Raw genomic sequence first — 16,335 nt, 5'->3', positions numbered from 1 at the left:
CCAGTGATCCTGTTGGATTTTATGAACAACTGCTTGTAAAACAATGCCCGCTTCTGGCACAGTCCCAGATGATTAGTCAGAAAGGAAATCGAGCTTCAAGATGGAGACGCTCCTGTCCAGACATTTTATACAATTACACAGGACGTGACCTTGGCAAAGCCAGGGGATTCTGGCAGAGGTCCGAGTGGCATCAAGGTGGACCGGAGGTCCAGTGTAATGTGATGAGCGTCCCCCTTAACTGGACCGGGGGCACAGTCAATGACAGCACCCCACGCTGACCCTGGTCCAAGCAGGTGCTGCGCCCACCTCTGCTCACTCTGAACGCCAGTCTCTTCCTCTAACCTCGGGTCTTCCAGCCTCCCCTCCTCCCCTGGCCAATGCGCCGCCGGAGTCTGGCGCTGTTGTAGCCAGTGGGGGAACTCAGGAGATCTGGCCGCCTTTCCTGGAAATTACCTTCCAATGGAAACTAAGAATGAGACAGTACAACTCCTTACAGACAGTGGCTAGTGCTGTGAAGGAAGTAGAGGGCGCTGTGGTAGAACTAACGGGCCTCCGCAGGGTGTATCAAGTGTCACTTGACACTCCTCTACCAAGCCTGGGCCCCAGGTGAGTCACCCCAAGCGATCCCCTTTCACGCCCTGCTGCCCCGGCGCCGGGACGCGTCCCCCGGTCCCGCCACGGTGTCGCCGGCTCCTCCCAGACACGGCGAACTGGGGCGCCGGGGGCTTGGCTGGCAGATCGCAGCGCGGCGGAGATCGCGGGGTGCGGCCTCCAGGAAGCGGGCCGGGGCCGGAGGGCAGGGCGTCAAGGGCGCAGCGGGTGCCAGAGGCTTGGCGGGGAGGTAGGTAGGTCTCAGGAGTGGGCGGCAGGCCTGCCTCTTGCTGGTCTCCGGCGGCACACCCCCTCGCCCGGTTCTCGGGCGGGAGAGGTGCAGTGCGGGGCGCCTGGAGTCGCGTCACTCCTTACCCCGGGCTGGCTCCATGGGCCCCGGGCGGTGCCTGCAGCTTTCCGTAATCGCCCAGTCCTGCTGGCTCCCAGGAGGGACGCGAGCCCTCCCTGGCCTGCCTCTCCTCTGTTTCCGGGAGCATCGTGACTTGAGCGCGGCTCAAGGTGACTCATCCCTGAGCTCTGCCTTCTGACTCCCCCGCTTGCTTTCTTGGTTACCCGGAACTGACGCGTCCCCAAACCTCTCCAGCCTCGCCTTCCTTGCAGCATTTCTTGTGACGCCGAAGGTTCTGATTCCTCCCGCTCAGGCTGGGGTAGAACCAGAGTGGCCCCTCCCAAGTCGCTGGGTATCACCAGCCTCTACCCTCCTTTCTGGCCCCATTTCCCCACAGCTGAGGATATCAGCACCCAGCTCAGCTTCCTGCCACCTATCCTGCTGGAATCATCAGTCCAATCTGTCCATACCTCTGCAGCCATTAGGGTCTCCATCAGATCCTACACGTACTCAACTTTGACGACGACACTGCCGCTCGACTGCACAGGGCTAGCTTCCTTCTTTAAAACTCTCTTCTGTTTGTTAACAATTCTCTTTCCAGATTCTTCATGCCTCCCTGGCTTCTCCTTGTCTTTTCCCAGCTCTTCGTTTCCTCAGTTCATCCTTATGTATTTGGCATTCCTGAGGGTTGGATGATTCTCTCCCTGGCCCACCTCTCCAGCCGGTAACTTCACCTTATCCATTTGCTGATGACCCCCACATTGACGGCTGGTGCCTAGACATCTCACCTGAGCCTTCCATGGAACCTCATCCTTGCCCTCACAAAACCAAAATTCATTCCCTTCTCCAAAGCCATTTGTCTTTCTGTTTCCAATCTTCCAATCTCATGCATGGTCATTGTCATTCACCTGCTGGCCCACGTCAGTGATCTGAAAGTCAGCTAGAGTCCTCCTTCCTTAGCTATCTATCTGACAACCCCCAGGTCCCATCCTACCTTCTTCCTGAACTGCTTTTCTTTCTGTTAAAAAGAAAACCACAGGCCCCAAATGGTGTCCGTTAGTCCAGGCTGAGTCACCAAACCAGAGCTTAATACTGAATCTAATCGCAATTCCAACCTCCTCCAGCAACATAGTCTTAATTGGTCAGTCGGGAATTTTCTGATGGGGGTCAGTGAGTCTATCACTTGGCCCTCTCCATTCCCCTGAAGGAGGATGACATAATCTGATATAACCCCCTGCTGTCCCCACTCAGGAAACGAGAACTGCCGGGAACAATCTTTTCCTTTTGCTTCTAACTTTCTTGCCTCACCCTCCTTCCTAAAAAAACTTTCCATTTTGTCCAACTCCTTAGAACCTCTACTTGCTAGATGGGAGACTGCCTGAGTGAGAAATCATTTACTAAAGCCAATTAGATCTTCAAGTTTACTTGGTTGAATTTTATTTTTTAATACTTCCATCCCACCCACCCCCACCGAATGGGGTCTTTCATTTCAAGGACTGCAGCTCTGACACATCAGTCTTGTTCCCATCCCACTTCTCCACATTCCTGCAGAACAGTCTTCTCAGGACATAACTCTGCTTATGTGTCCCACAGTTCAGAATTCTTTGGAGACTCTCCACAGCCTATGAAATAAAATCAAAATTTATTGGCGTGACATATAAAGCCCTGTCTACTCAAAACTGCCTCATATTTGGTGATACTGGAGTAGTTAATTGCTTCCACCAACATGCATATTTTTGCAAGTTTCCCTGTCTCCCAGTTTGGAATACTGTCCCCTACTTAACTCAGCCCGATTCTGCAGATCTCCGTTCAAGTGTTATGGAGTGAGTGACACCTTTCTTGATTCCTCCAGCCAGACTCCTTGTTGCTGCTCCTGCTTTTTCTTGCCCCTTATATATATTTTTTTAATTTTATTTTTTATAAACATATAATATATTTTTATCCCCAGGGGTACAGGTCTGTGAATCGCCAGGTTTACACACTTCACAGCACTCACCATAGCACATACCCTCCCCAATGTCCATAAACTTGCCCCTTATATTTAAGGCCGTTATAGCACATACCACATCCTGCTTCACTTGTTTGCGTATCTGTGTTAGGAAAAACCTCAGTCCAGTCTTCCTCTTGAAAAACCCCAGTCCTTCCCCCATCCTGTGTTTCTCCTGTGCGTCTCCTTTACTACTCATAAAAAACTCTTCACTTCTGATCCTTCTGGTCACCAAATGTATGGGGGGATTTCCTACACCAGCAGTTCTCCACAGCACCAGCTGAAGTCTTTTTTTTTTTTTTAAGATTTTATTTATTTATTGGACAGAGAGAGACATAGTGAGAGAGGGAACACAAGCAGGGGGAGTGGGAGAGGGAGAAAGCAGGCTTCCTGCCGAGTAGGGAGCCTGATGTGGGGCTCGATCCTAGGACCCTGGGATCATGACCTGAGCCGAAGGCAGACGCTTAACAACTGAGCCACCCAGGTGCCCCACACCAGCTGAAGTCATAATTTAACTCAGTTCTAGCACATTCTACCTGGAGATCATGTCAGGCCCCACAGGTTAGGGGCTCTGTCCCACAAGACTGCCTCTCACCCCCCTCAACTTCAGATGCCAGTTGCAGGTAATAGATTCCCAGGTTACCCACAGTTCCTGTCCGTTTGGCTTAGGATGGGAGGTTCCCATGATGCCACCCCCCACCCCCTCCAAGCCTGCCCTGGCTTGATTAATTTGTTAGAATGACTCACAGAACTCAAGGAAACACATTTACCAGTTTATTAAAAGAAAGATAAAGGATACAGATGAACAGATATGGGGGCGCTTTGGGTGGTTCAGTTGGTTAAGTGTCTGCCTTCAGCTCAGGTCATGATCTCAGGGTCCTGGGAATGAGTCCCAGCATAAGCCCCAGTTCAGGATCCCTGCTCAGCAGAGAGTCTGTTTCTCCCTCTCCCCTTCCCCCTCTACTCATGATCCTTCTCTCTATCTCTCTCTCAGATAAATAAAATCTTAAAATAAAAGATACATAGGGCAAGGTCTGGGAGGGTCCTGAGCGCAGGAGCTTATGTCCTTCTGGAGTGGGGGTGGGGAGCTCCACCCTCCCAGTGTGGGTATGTTCACCAATGTAGTAGCTCCCCAAACCCCATCTTGCTGGGATGTTTGTGGGGGCTTCATTTTGTAGGCATGATCTGTCATTAACTCCACTTTTAGCCCTTCTCCCTTCTCAAGAGGATGGGGGGGTGGAGCTAAAAATTCCAAGTTTCTAATCATGGTCCTTCCGGTGACCAGCTCTCATCCAGGAGCCATCCAGGACCCCACCTAGAGTTGCCCTGTTAGAAAAAGACACCACTATTACCCAGAAAATTACAAGAGTTTCAGAAGCCATATGTCAATAACTGGAGTCAATGACCAACAATGAGAACAAAAGATGTTCCTTGTGTTCTTATCACTTAGGAAATTACAAAGGTTTCAGGAGGTTCCCTGTCAGGAGCAGGGGGCAGACCATTATATATGTTTTCTATTTTCTCGCAGTATCTGTTTGATATCTTGAGGTCAGGGACCTTGCATCTATCATCATATTGCCATCATATCATCATATTACCTTAGTGTAGCTCCTGGTCTATAGTAGGTGCTCAGTAAAAGTTTATGGAGTGAATGAAATAGTCATTGCACCAGTTAGGACATCACTTACCATTTTGTGAAGGCCAAATTGTTCATATAATAAAGTTATTAAGGCTGATGAGCAAACATTAAGTCATCAGAGAATACCATTGCAAGTGGTTTAAAAGTCTTTGCTCATCATGTTGCTTAGATTAGTCATAGGATAAGAACTCTTCACAGTCAGGATCTTATACTGCCTTTGGAATTTGCAATGGCCTTGGGAGAAAGTATGTACCTCACACAGTAGTGCTGAGGTAACAGAGCTCCTCCCTCAGCCCTTGATGTTTTGTCCCTGGGGCTCAGCAGATAGTCATCTTCCTCGTGAGGGACTGAGGTTCTCCAGCTCGAGGCTGATGGGCACCTAGAAAGTGACAGGACTGCTTGTCTTTGTTTAAAAAGAATGAAAATGTTCTTTTTTTTTTTTTTAAAGATTTTGTTTATTTATTTGTCAGAGAGAGAGAGAGAGAGCAAGCACAGGCAGACAGAGTGGCAGGCAGAGGCAGAGGGAGAAGCAGGCTCCCTGCCGAGCAAGGAGCCTGATGCGGGACTCGATCCCAGGACGCTGGGATCATGACCTGAGCCGAAGGCAGCTGCTTAACCAACTGAGCCACCCAGGCGTCCCAGGAATGAAAATGTTCTGACCACCTTTCACCAAGTAGGAGTAATGAAAACGCATATCTTGTGTCCCTCTTTGCTTTTGTTCTATGATACCCAAACTTGTGTTTTGGAAATGAAATCTCCTGCTGATGTGGGAAGTAGAGGCAGAAGAAAATCATTAAATTTCCTTACCTACTGACAAGCCCTTAAAACAGGCAGAGTGACCTCCACCTTAAGGCTTTGCTAAGGGCAAAGGGCAATCCTAGCCTGACCAACCCCCTACCCCCAACCAGGATCCTGTAAGTCTACTTTAACAATTCCTTTAGGAAACTTTATCTCTAAACCTCCAAGATAGTGTCGACAATCATTCCCAAGCATATGACCCACTGATATACATCTAAAGGGTCTCAAGAGAAGGTTTTATTACTGGTAATAAATAATCTTTCTCCCAAACAATAGCTAGCCCCTAAAAGTCCTAGAAACCTTGCTTTCAAAATTCCTTGGAGACTTATGCCATCCCTAACCCCCTCCCAACTTACAAGTATATAATAGACCACTCCTCACATCCCTGGGGCAGCAGCTCTTTCTGCCCACGGGTCCTGTCCCTGTGCTTTAATAAGCCACCATTTTGCACCAAAGATGTCTCAAGAATTCTTTCTTGGTCATGGGCTCTGGACCTCACCCCACCCAACCTCACCTAGATCCTAGAACTTCATCACTGCCATTTGTGCAAAATCTGGTCCATTCTCATGAGTCTCTCACCCCTTGAGCACTAAGCGTGGCTAAGAAGACACTCTTCTGAGTTTCCAAGGTCACTGCTCAGTAATGTACGATCTGGTTTGGGCCTGTCTCCCCAGGCATGCCCTGTGACAGATGACAGGTCTAGAGGGGATTTTCACACCTTTTGGCACAAGCCACAGGCTGGCTAGAATTACACTCATAACTGTTGAGCTCTGCTCTCTTCTGTCTTTGTTTGCTTACTTTTTAAAAAAAATTTAGGAGCTTCATTAGCACAGGCCCTGACAGGGACTTCTCTGGCTAACCACACTAAGTCTCTCTAGCCTGGTATTTGAGGAAACACGTTTCCTTAGGCTTCTCATGCAAATCCATCAGGCTCCCTTCAGCAATGACCTGGACCTTCGGGTCAAGGTGGCCCAGACCCAGGGGCACCTTATTCCAGGACAAAGTGTTCCTACTCACCTTTCTTTTCATTTGCATTCTGAAATGGATCACCCAAGCAATTCCAGACGGTATAAGAAGACAAGCTTCTCTCCTGAGGAACAAAGAAAGAGGGGGAAAAAAGTAAGACAGAGAGGGAGAGAGAGGAACCTCTATTCAGTTATTTAGCTATTTCTTAAAATCATATGATCATGAATATTAACAAAATCTTCAGAGTAATAAGATTCTCTCGATTTAACTCAGATTTTAAATAAGAGAACATGATTTCAAAAGAAATAAGAGAATAATAAAATGAATGAAGTAAGATAACTGAAATGTAGATTCTGAAAAACTCCTTCTGGACTTCAGATGGAACCATTCACACAATAGATGAACCCGCTCCAAGCCCCTTCCTATGGGCCGTCTTCCTAGGGACACCTGTCTTAGGTTAGGTTAGGTTAAGGACACCTGTACTAGGTTAACATGTTGGGCTGGAAAGTACAAATTTCTTCTGAGCGCTTGGATTAAAAATGGCCTGAAATAACAAAGAATAATTGTCTGGACAGAAATCAGCATTGCTTTGTTTCACCATGGTATTCTTCTTCTTCTTCTTTTTTTTTTTTTTTTTTTGATATTTTTTTTTTTTATTTGACAGAGATCGCAAGTAGGCAGAGAGGCAGGCAGAGGGGGAGAGGGAAGCAGGCTCCCTGCTGAGCAGAGAGCCCGATGCTCGATGCTCGATCCCAGGATCCTGAGATCATGACCTGAGCTGAAGGCAGAGGCATAACCCACTGAGCTACCCAGGCGCCCCTCCCCATGGTATTCTTGACCGAACAATCATTTTTTCATTATAGGTTTTCCTTTAAATCAGACAATTGCCTAGTATTTTTCCCGGCTCTTCCTGACCGTGACTACTGAGAAGGCAAATGGCATGTTCACCTCTGTTCAGTTCTTAAAACAGACCCCCTTCCAGCTGACCCCAGCTCTAGCCAGCCCTCTTCGTTATCACCTCGATGTTTCCTCAAAGAGTATTCTAAGAAAGCTGTCTCCGTTCTGTCTCTTTTTATCTTGAATTGCCATCACTTTAGTGGTTGTCCTGCCTGTCACTAAGAGAACTATTGACCTGGGAATGACAAGTGCCCTCTTTCTTCTTACCTCTCCACTTTCTCCAGCATGAGCTACTGATGCCATTGACCTCGCTCTCCAGTGTCCAGCCTCTTCTGCTCTGCTCAGTCTTCTTTGCTGGGTGCTCTCTCCTCCCTCCCCCCAGCAATCTTTTAAAATGGTTGTTATTGTCTTGGCGTCTGTCACCAGACAGACGCCTTCCTGATCAACAAGCTTGGCGGGGCCAATGCATCCCTCTTCTGGCTTCTAGTCACTGGATCCCATAGCTTTGTCCTTATTTCTCCCTGTATCTTGGATATCATCACCTAAATGTGTCACAAGCACTATAAAGCCCTTTTGATTCAAACTAATTCTTCGACCTCTGAACCTATCCTCCTCTCCTTGTATTCTCTCTTTCAGTTAATTATATCGTCTTGTATCCAATTACCTGAATTAGAATACTGAAGTCATCTGGAACTCCATTCTTTTCCTTGTCCCTCCTCCCCAAATCCACTTGGGCATTCTGTCCTATGATTTCTGCTTCCCGACTAGCTCCCTGCCTCACCAGCATCGCTGTTGCCAACTATGTAGGCTTAGGCCCACATGGCCTGTGCTCGGGATCTGTAGAGTCAACTCCCAGTGGCCTCCTGCCGCCGCTGTTTGCTGTGTGCAAACCATCCTAAAGGCTGATGCTAGAGTCAGAGAGAAAGGGAAGGAGGGAGGGATGGAGAGAGGAGGGGAGGGTAGGGAAAGGAGTGAAAGAATGAATGAATCATGTTATTCCTCTAGTCAAAATCCTATAATGGTTCCCTGTTGCCTGACCAATAAATCCCACGCTCCTTAGAATGGCATAAGGACCCTTTCCAGGCCAGCCCTACCTTGCCCATTTAACTCTACTTATCCTCACTGTGAGAGAGACATCACATTCACATAATTTTTATTACATATGCTGCCTCTATTTTATTCTTAGTTGTTAATATCTTACTGTGACTTATTTATAAATTACACCTTATCATGGGTATGTTTAAGTATAGGAAAAGATACAGTATACATAGGGTTTGGTACTAGGTGGTTTCAGGCATCCACAGAGAGTCTTGGAACAGATCCCCCCACTACCGAATACTGCAAACACAATCTCCCTTTTGCATCCGTCTGAACTGCTGAGAAAGGGAAGGACCATATTTTATTCAGTGTTATCTCTCAACTTCTTTGAGATCTGATACTGTCTGTTGAAAGGAAACCAACCTCAAAGCAGGTTAGCAAATGCTTTCTTCATTGTCTTCCTGGGGACTCCAGTCCAGGAGGCAGTCTTTCAAACTGCTCGGAAGAATGGAAGAACCACTCCGAAGCTTGTTAGCTGGGAGGGGAAGGGGCATCTGCTTGTACTCAGGGCTCCAAATACTTGGGCACCACAAGGCACAATTGTTATGGTTGTAAAATGTAAGATAGTTCCTGATTTACACATAGACCTGAGAAAGACCCTTAGGTCCTCTAAATACATTTTTAAAAATATTTTATTTATTTATTTGGCAGAGAGAGAGAGAGAGAGAGATCACAAATAGTCAGAGAGGCGGGCAGAGAAAGACGGGGAAGCAGGCTCCCTGCTGAGCAGAGAGCCCTATGTGGCACCTGACCCCGGGACGCTGAGCATAAACCTGGGCCGAAGGGAGGGGCTTTTTTTTTTTTTTAAGATTTTATTTATTTATTTGACAGAGATCACAAGTAGGCAGAGATGCAGGAGAAAGAGAGGAAGGGAATCAGGCTCCCCACTGAGCAGAGAGCCTGACGTGGGGCTCGATCCCAGGACCCTGGGATCATGACCCAAGCCGAAGGCAGAGGCTTTAACCCACTGAGCCACCCAGACGCCCCCAAACACATTTTATTTCAGTTATATCTGATTGTTTAGAAATGTTGCTTGCTTGCCTGCCTCTGCTGAACTGGTCTCCAGCTCTTCCTCATTTTGATAACTCCTGGAGGTCGGTTCCAGGAGGACTGTAACCTCCTGTAATTAGTCACCTCCCGCAGCTTCAGTGTCCAATAGGATGCTCAGTATAAGGAATGTTTAATACATGAAGTTTGGGGTTTTCTAGCTCTTCTATCTAGTGGGACTTTGAGGGTATGAATCTGCTGGGGGAGGATTTACAAAATTCAGGCATCTGAATGTGAAAAGTAGTACGTGGTTAAAAAGAAAAAGTCACTTTTTCCTCAGTTGTAACATGGTGTGACGGAAAACTGTCGAGTAGCACAGGAGAGAACTGCCTGTTTGCATCTCTTAGCCCTTTACCCTCATAAATGAGTTCTGTTAATTGTGGAAGTGGAAGAGGCAAATCTCTGCTGGTTTTCCCAAGAATTCAAGTAAGAACAAAGAAAGTCAATGTCAGATCTATTTTGAAGGACCATGGGTTTACCTCAGTTGCAGGACTATGATCACATTTTAGGGAAGGAAAGTGAGGGGGATGAAGAATCTTCTCAGTGTTGGAGCTCAAACCTCTGCTAACGTATCAAGGAAAGAAGTTAGATCAGCACTCTAGCACTCACAAGCTGGGCTGGGGGATTCAGTCCTGGATACTCCCCAAACTTTCCTTAAAGGGAAAAACGCAGAGAAGCCTGGCATCTGCCTCTCAGCTCCTTAGATATTATTCCAGAAGTTTCTCTGGAGTAGAAAAAATTGAGACTTTACCTCAGTTTTCCAAATGTTTTTCTCCTGGGTAAGGGGGTCACCACCTCCCAGAGGAAGGGAGTGCGCCGCCTTTGTTCGCCCACTCCAGCTGACTCATTGGATCTCTGCTGCTCACATTTTGCCACTTTGAGCAACATCTTATTTTACGTTTTTTAAGTTTATATTTTCATTCCAGTTAGATAGCATACAGTGCTATATTAGTTTCAGGTGTACAATATAGTGATTCAACACTTCCATACAACACCTGGTGCCCGTCACAACAGGTGCATTCTTTAATCCCCATCACCTGTTTTACCCATCCCCTACCCACCTCCCCTCTGGTGACCATCTGTTTGTTCTCTAGATTCTTGTTTCTCTTTTTCCTTTGTTTTTTTTTTTTTTCTTACATTCCACAAATGAGTGAAATCATATGGTATTTATCTTTCTCTGGCTTATTTTGCTCAGTATAACACTCTCTAGCTCCATCCATGCCATTGCAAATGGCAAGATTTCATTCTTTTTATGGCTGAGTAATATTCCATTGTGTATATACGACATCGTTTTAATCCATTCATCAATAGAGGGGACACTTGGGCTGCTTCCATATCTTGGCAATTGTAAATAATGGGGCTATAAACACAGGGGTGCATGGATCCCTTTGAATTAGTGTTTTTCTATTCTTCGGGTAAATACCTAGTGGTGCGATTGCTGAATTGTAGGGTAGTTTTATTCTTAACTTTTTGAGGGAACTCCACACTGTTTTCCACAGTGGCTGCACCAGTTTGCATTCCCACCAACAGTGTAAGACAGTTCCTTTTTCTCCACCAGTTTGCATTCCCACCAACAGTGTAAGACAGTTCCTTTTTCTCCACATCCTCTCCAACACATGTTGTTTCTTGTGTTGTTGATTTTAGCCACTCTGACAGGGGTGAGGTAATATCTCATTATAGTTTTGATTTCAGGGTGTTATTTTATTGGCCTCTTTGATGATTTTCACTGGCAGAAGACAAGATTACATTTTGTCCTTAGCAGGGGTCGACCTTCCAGCAACACTCTCCTTGTTCATGACCTCTGTTCTCTGCTGCCAACCTGGTCTTTCAGAAGTGAACTATGACCTGAACAGGTCTCTCAAATGAATCTCTGGGAGAGGCTGCTACACTTTCTTTGAAAGAACCTTAGATAGGAGGAACTATTAAGTATTGTGATGTTACTAACGGGCCATTGCCATGTCATTTGAATAACTTTTATGTTCCTAGGAAACCTTGCAATGTTTACTATCTGTAAGGAAAACCAAATAGAGGTTAGATGGTTGCCTGGGAACTTATGTGCTTTCTGGGAAGGCAGAGGTTCCAGTTCCGGGCCAGTCTCCGAGTTTTGCACTGCAGATGTGTGGTAAATATCTACTTAATTAAATTGGGTTTGCTAAGCAATTGACGTAATCAGGGATGGTTCAATCTATTAGGGTGATTTTTTTTTTTAACTTATTTAAGGCCCCAGGTGACTATTTAGATGCTTAGTCTTGCTTGGCTCCTTTACTGTAATCTGATTTTTTTTTTTTAAAGATTTTATTTATTTGAGGGAGAATGAGTGAGAGAGAGCATGAGAGAGGAGAAGGTCAGAGGGAGAAGCAGACTCCCCAAGGAGCTGGGAGCCCGATGCGGGACTCGATCCTGGAAGTCCAGGATCATGACCTGAGCTGAAGGCAGTTGCTCAACCAACTGAGCCACCCAGGCGCCCTCTAATCTGATTTTTAAAAGGCATGGCTAAATCAGTACAAACCCATCACTACCACTGAGGTCAAGGTAGAAATGCTCTACCAGTTTTATGGAATTTAGTTCCAGTTAGTCCACATAGCACTGAAAATATATAGAGAGAACAATATTACATAACATAAATGTCATGGTCGCGGGTTCCAAGTATGAGAGGAGTTTCCTTTTTTTCTCCCTTTTTTTTTTTTTTTTTAACGATTTTATTTCTTAGAGAGAGAAGCACACAAGCAGGGCAAGAAGGAGAAGCAGACTCCTGCTGAGCAGGGGTCTTGATGTGGGCTTGATGTGGGGCTCAAGGCTTGATCCCAGGACCCTGGGATCATGTCCTGAGCTGAAGGCAGACGCTTAACCATCTGAGCCATCCAGGCACCCCTCCTTTCTTCTCCTTTTGTGTTAGGGTTGAAATATTAGCAGAATAGAATGCACTTATTCAGGGTGATGTTTCAGTTACTGTTCTTTGATTGCTCACGGGTGAGTTACTGTGCTGTACACTCATGTCAAAACTAACTTGTGTTAAATGAGCTGAATACAGGTTGCCACATGACTTTTGAATGGGTTTTCCAACATTTAAAAGGGGGATTGTTTTCAAAAATAAAACACAGCAAAATATTTACCTGTAAAAATCCCAAATTCATAAGTAAAATGAGTGAGTGTAGTATAATAATCAAGATTCTTGGTTAATCTTTATTTCCAGTTTACTGGTTGTAAGTTCAGACTGCTTTATAAACACCTAAAGGGTTCTGTTTACTTTTATTTTACATGGCATACCAAAGTCTTTTGAAACTGAAATTGAACCAACCCCCCATCCCAGGAAGTTTCGGGAAATAAAATGCCATGGTATTGCCAAGAGTGAGCCATGTTTTCAGTCAGGGTTAACAACAGACACCAGTTAAAATGGGATTGGAAAGAAAAGACATTCTCTGGAATCAGATCTTTTTTGTTGACAACACTGCTGTATTTGAAGTGAATTTTCTAAACATTAGACACCAATGAATCATCGAGTACCACTGACAACAGCTGTGTGGGTGGCCTTCCGCACATGCACTGGAATACTCTTGCCTTCTATCTTCACTGCTCTCTCTTCCTCCAGCCATTACTCGGGGCTGGAATGAAACTATACAAATACTGGAAGAAAATATTGGTGAACTGTATAACCTAGAGAAAGACTTTCTAACTATGACGCAAAAATCTGGAAGCAGTAAAGGAAAAAAATCATTAAATTTGACTACCTGAAAAACAAACAAGTATGCTGAAACCACCAGAAACAAAGTTAGGAAACAGACAAGAAGCTGGGATAAAATATTTGCAACTTTATATCAGAGAGGTCTAATGCTACTATATAAAGAGCTCCTAAGAATCAAGAAGAGAAAGACCAAACAATTAAAAAAAATGAACAAAAATCATAAGCAGTTCACAAGGGGACACAGAAAAGAGGCAATGCTTTTTTCTTTGTTTGTTTTGTTTTAAAGAGAGCAAGAGCATGCATATACATAAGAGTGGGGGTAGGGGGCAAGGGAGAGAATTTTTTTTTTTAAGATTTTATTTATTTGACAGAGAGAGATCACAAGTAGGCAGAGAAGCAGTCAGAGAGAGGAGGAAGCAGGCTCCCTGCTAAGCAGAGAGCCCGATGATGTGGGGCTCCATCCCAGGACTCTGGGATCATGACCTGAGCGGAAGGCAGAGGCTTTAACCCACTGAGCCACCAAGGCACCCCTGAGGGAGAGAATCTTAAGCTCCACACAGAGCTCCATCTCATGACCCTGAGATCATGACCTGAGCCATTATCAAGAGTGGGATGTTTTAACCAACTGAACCACCCAGGTGTCCTGAGGCAATGCTTTTAAACATACGAAGAGATGTTCAACCTCACTCATAATAAAGGAAATGGTAATTAAAATGACATGGGATACTGTTTCTCCCCTATCAGATTGGTAAAAATCCAAAGATATCCAAGTATCCAAAGATGAATTAGTGTTCAGATATAGCTGGTGAGAGGACAAAAAGGATACAATCCCAGTGAGAAGAATTGGACAATAACAAAAATATGTGTACTTGTCCTTTGACCTAGCAATCCCATTTCTAGGAATCTAGGAATCTGGGTTAATGGATATTTCTCTACTAATACAAAACAGTATTTACACTAATCTCCTGCCACTGAAAATATGGTCTACGGGACAGAGGCCTCAGCTACCTGGGAGCTTGTTAGAAATGCTGTATCTCAGGACCTGCTGAATCAGAATCCACATTTTAACAACACTCCAGATCGTTCACACGTGCATTTAAATTTGAGAAGCACAGCACTAGGTTATTGGTGGCATTATTTGTAATGACATAAGATTGGAAACAACCCACATGACCATCAGTGACACGATGAAATACTCGATGTAGCCATGAAAAGGAATAAGGATCTCTCTGTAGCAAATACAGAGATCTCCAAAGTTTGTTAAGTGAAAAAAAAAAAAGTTGCAGAACTATGGATAGATAAAAGGTAACAGAATGCTGCCTTTCTGATAAGGGCACACACATATACACGTTTGCAAAAAGGCGAGCTGGAAAGACAAACCTGAAACCAGTAAAACTGGGTTGAAAAGGAACGGGGAAGATAAAGGTGGAGTGATACCTCTGGGTATTCCTTTATGTTTCACTACAAAAATAAAATCAAAACAGTCACAACTGGGATGGGGTCGGCTACGGCTACTGCCATGTAGTGTCTAGAGAGGCCAGGGATGCTGTTAAGCCTTCTACAGTGTGGGAGCGCAACCAAGAATTATCCAGCTCCGATGTTAACAGTGTGTGAGGTGAGAACTCCGGGCCTAGGGTAAGGATGGAGGAAGCACAAAATAGTCTTGAAGTTTCCAAAACTGACCTTGTTTTTAAAACGTGGCGAGCATTTTCCCCTCCTCCAGTCACCTGAGCCGATCCCATTCTCCAAGACTGCTCCAAGATGGCAAACGTGGATTTCCTATGCATTTGGTTAATTTGTCAGTACCCTGGAGTGTAATTCACATGGGTCGGAAGACTACTGGAGTCTTTGAATAGCCAGAGGATCATGTAGAGTTTGTTCATTTAAAAATTTCTGTCCTGGGCCATCTGGGTGGCTCTGTCGATTAGCACCCCACTCCTGATTTGCATTCAGGTCATGATCTCAGGGGTCCTGAGATGGCGCCTGCTTAAGATTCTCTCCTCCCTCTGCCCACTCCCATCGCCTCTCTCTTTAAAAAATAAATACATAAGAAATAAATTTCTGTCCTAAACGGTACAACTTATGCCCATGTACCAGGAACTGGCACTTTTCTGGTCGCTGAGAACATAATTCCCGGTCTCCACAAAGCCATGGCCACGCAGGGCCGCCCTCTGACAAAACCTCTGGACGGTCACGCCTTGCTTTGATTCACTTTCCCCCGGTGGCCCAGTGGGCGCGGTCCGTGAAACTAGGCCCAGAAAGGCGGCGCGGCCCCTCCCGCGGCCGGCTGACCAGCGGGCTCCGGGGCGGCGGTCAAAGTGCAGGGGAGTACCTGGCGCACACCTGCTCCTCTCCCCCTCCGCCCTCCTCCGCGCCCCGGCTGCGGCTCCGCGATCCCAGGGGTGGGCGTCGCTGGCTCGCTTCCCCGGACTCGCCCCGCCCTCGGGCCGCGCGGTATTTGAGGCCGGGAGCTACTCCCTTCCTTTCGGACCGCTGCGGCGACCCTCTGAGGTACGTGGCTGGGGTGGGCGTGAGACCCGCCCCGGCACATGGGGGTCTGTCCTCCGCTCCCAGGCCAGCGGAGCGGGGGACGAAGGCTGGAGCGGCGGCGCGAAGGGAGCGGTTGGGCATCGTCCCTCGGGGGAGGGGTGAGGCGGGGTCGGGGGGGCTTGCGCGGACCGGGGCGTGGCCGCGCATGGGGAGGGGCGTCGCCGCTCGGGGCCGCGGTCACGCGTGGGGAGGGCGGGGCCGTGGCCCTTGCAGTTCTAGCTGGGCGGGGGTAGGGGTGTGAGCGTTTGGGTTCGCGTTCCCCTGAGGAGTCTGGCGGTCTAGGACGGTGACGCCATTTGGTGAGTTGTGCGTGGAGGCCTAGACCGGGACGCGCAGCCCCGCGCCAGCAGTGGAGGAAGCGCGAGCGGGCATGGGGACAGCGCTGAGCGTGGGGAACTGCCACGCTGGGTCCCGCGGCCACAGGTGACCTCGCGCGCGGTCCCTTGCCACAGGTGACCCCACCTGCCCTGTGGCCCAGGCCCGCGGGGCGCCGGGCGTTGGGAATCCAGAGTGGGGTTGGAGGCCCTCGAGAAGGCCGGGGGTCGTGGGAGAGGCAGCCTGATTCTGGTTTACTGCACCTTGGTCTTCCTGACCACCTCCATAGTCCGGGGACTTCGCAAATTCCGCAGCACTTTCCAGGCCCCTCAGGCCTGCTGAGATAACTCGTGAGCATCATTCCAGATATTGTTACTTCTGTGTTTTTTTCGTTAAACTCCCCACAGGCAAAGTAC

The 16,335-nt window shown here is 47.0% G+C and overlaps 1 protein-coding gene across 3 annotated transcripts in view; it reads left to right on the top strand.

The window, feature by feature from the left end:
* Nucleotides 1–540: 540 nt before the first annotated feature.
* LOC111156696 (serpin family B member 6) overlaps nt 541–16,335 on the top strand; it is a 37,542-nt gene continuing 21,747 nt past the window's right edge. Inside the window, exon 1 of one of the 3 annotated variants that reach the window (XM_022517728.1) lies at nt 541–606. The gene's annotated coding sequence lies outside the window, so the exon portion shown is untranslated. Of the gene's footprint in view, nt 607–15,487; nt 15,566–15,819; nt 15,904–16,335 lie in introns of those variants that run through there. The other 2 variants (XM_022517731.1, XM_022517727.1) reach the window with 2 other exon arrangements.

The sequence above is a fragment of the Enhydra lutris genome, unplaced genomic scaffold, assembly GCF_002288905.1.
Source record: "Enhydra lutris kenyoni isolate GAN:26980312 unplaced genomic scaffold, ASM228890v2 scaffoldscaffold48, whole genome shotgun sequence".
Taxonomy (NCBI): Eukaryota; Metazoa; Chordata; class Mammalia; order Carnivora; family Mustelidae; genus Enhydra; species Enhydra lutris.
The sequence above is the reverse complement of the archived record's forward strand: the minus strand, read 5'-3'. Positions and strand labels throughout refer to the sequence as shown.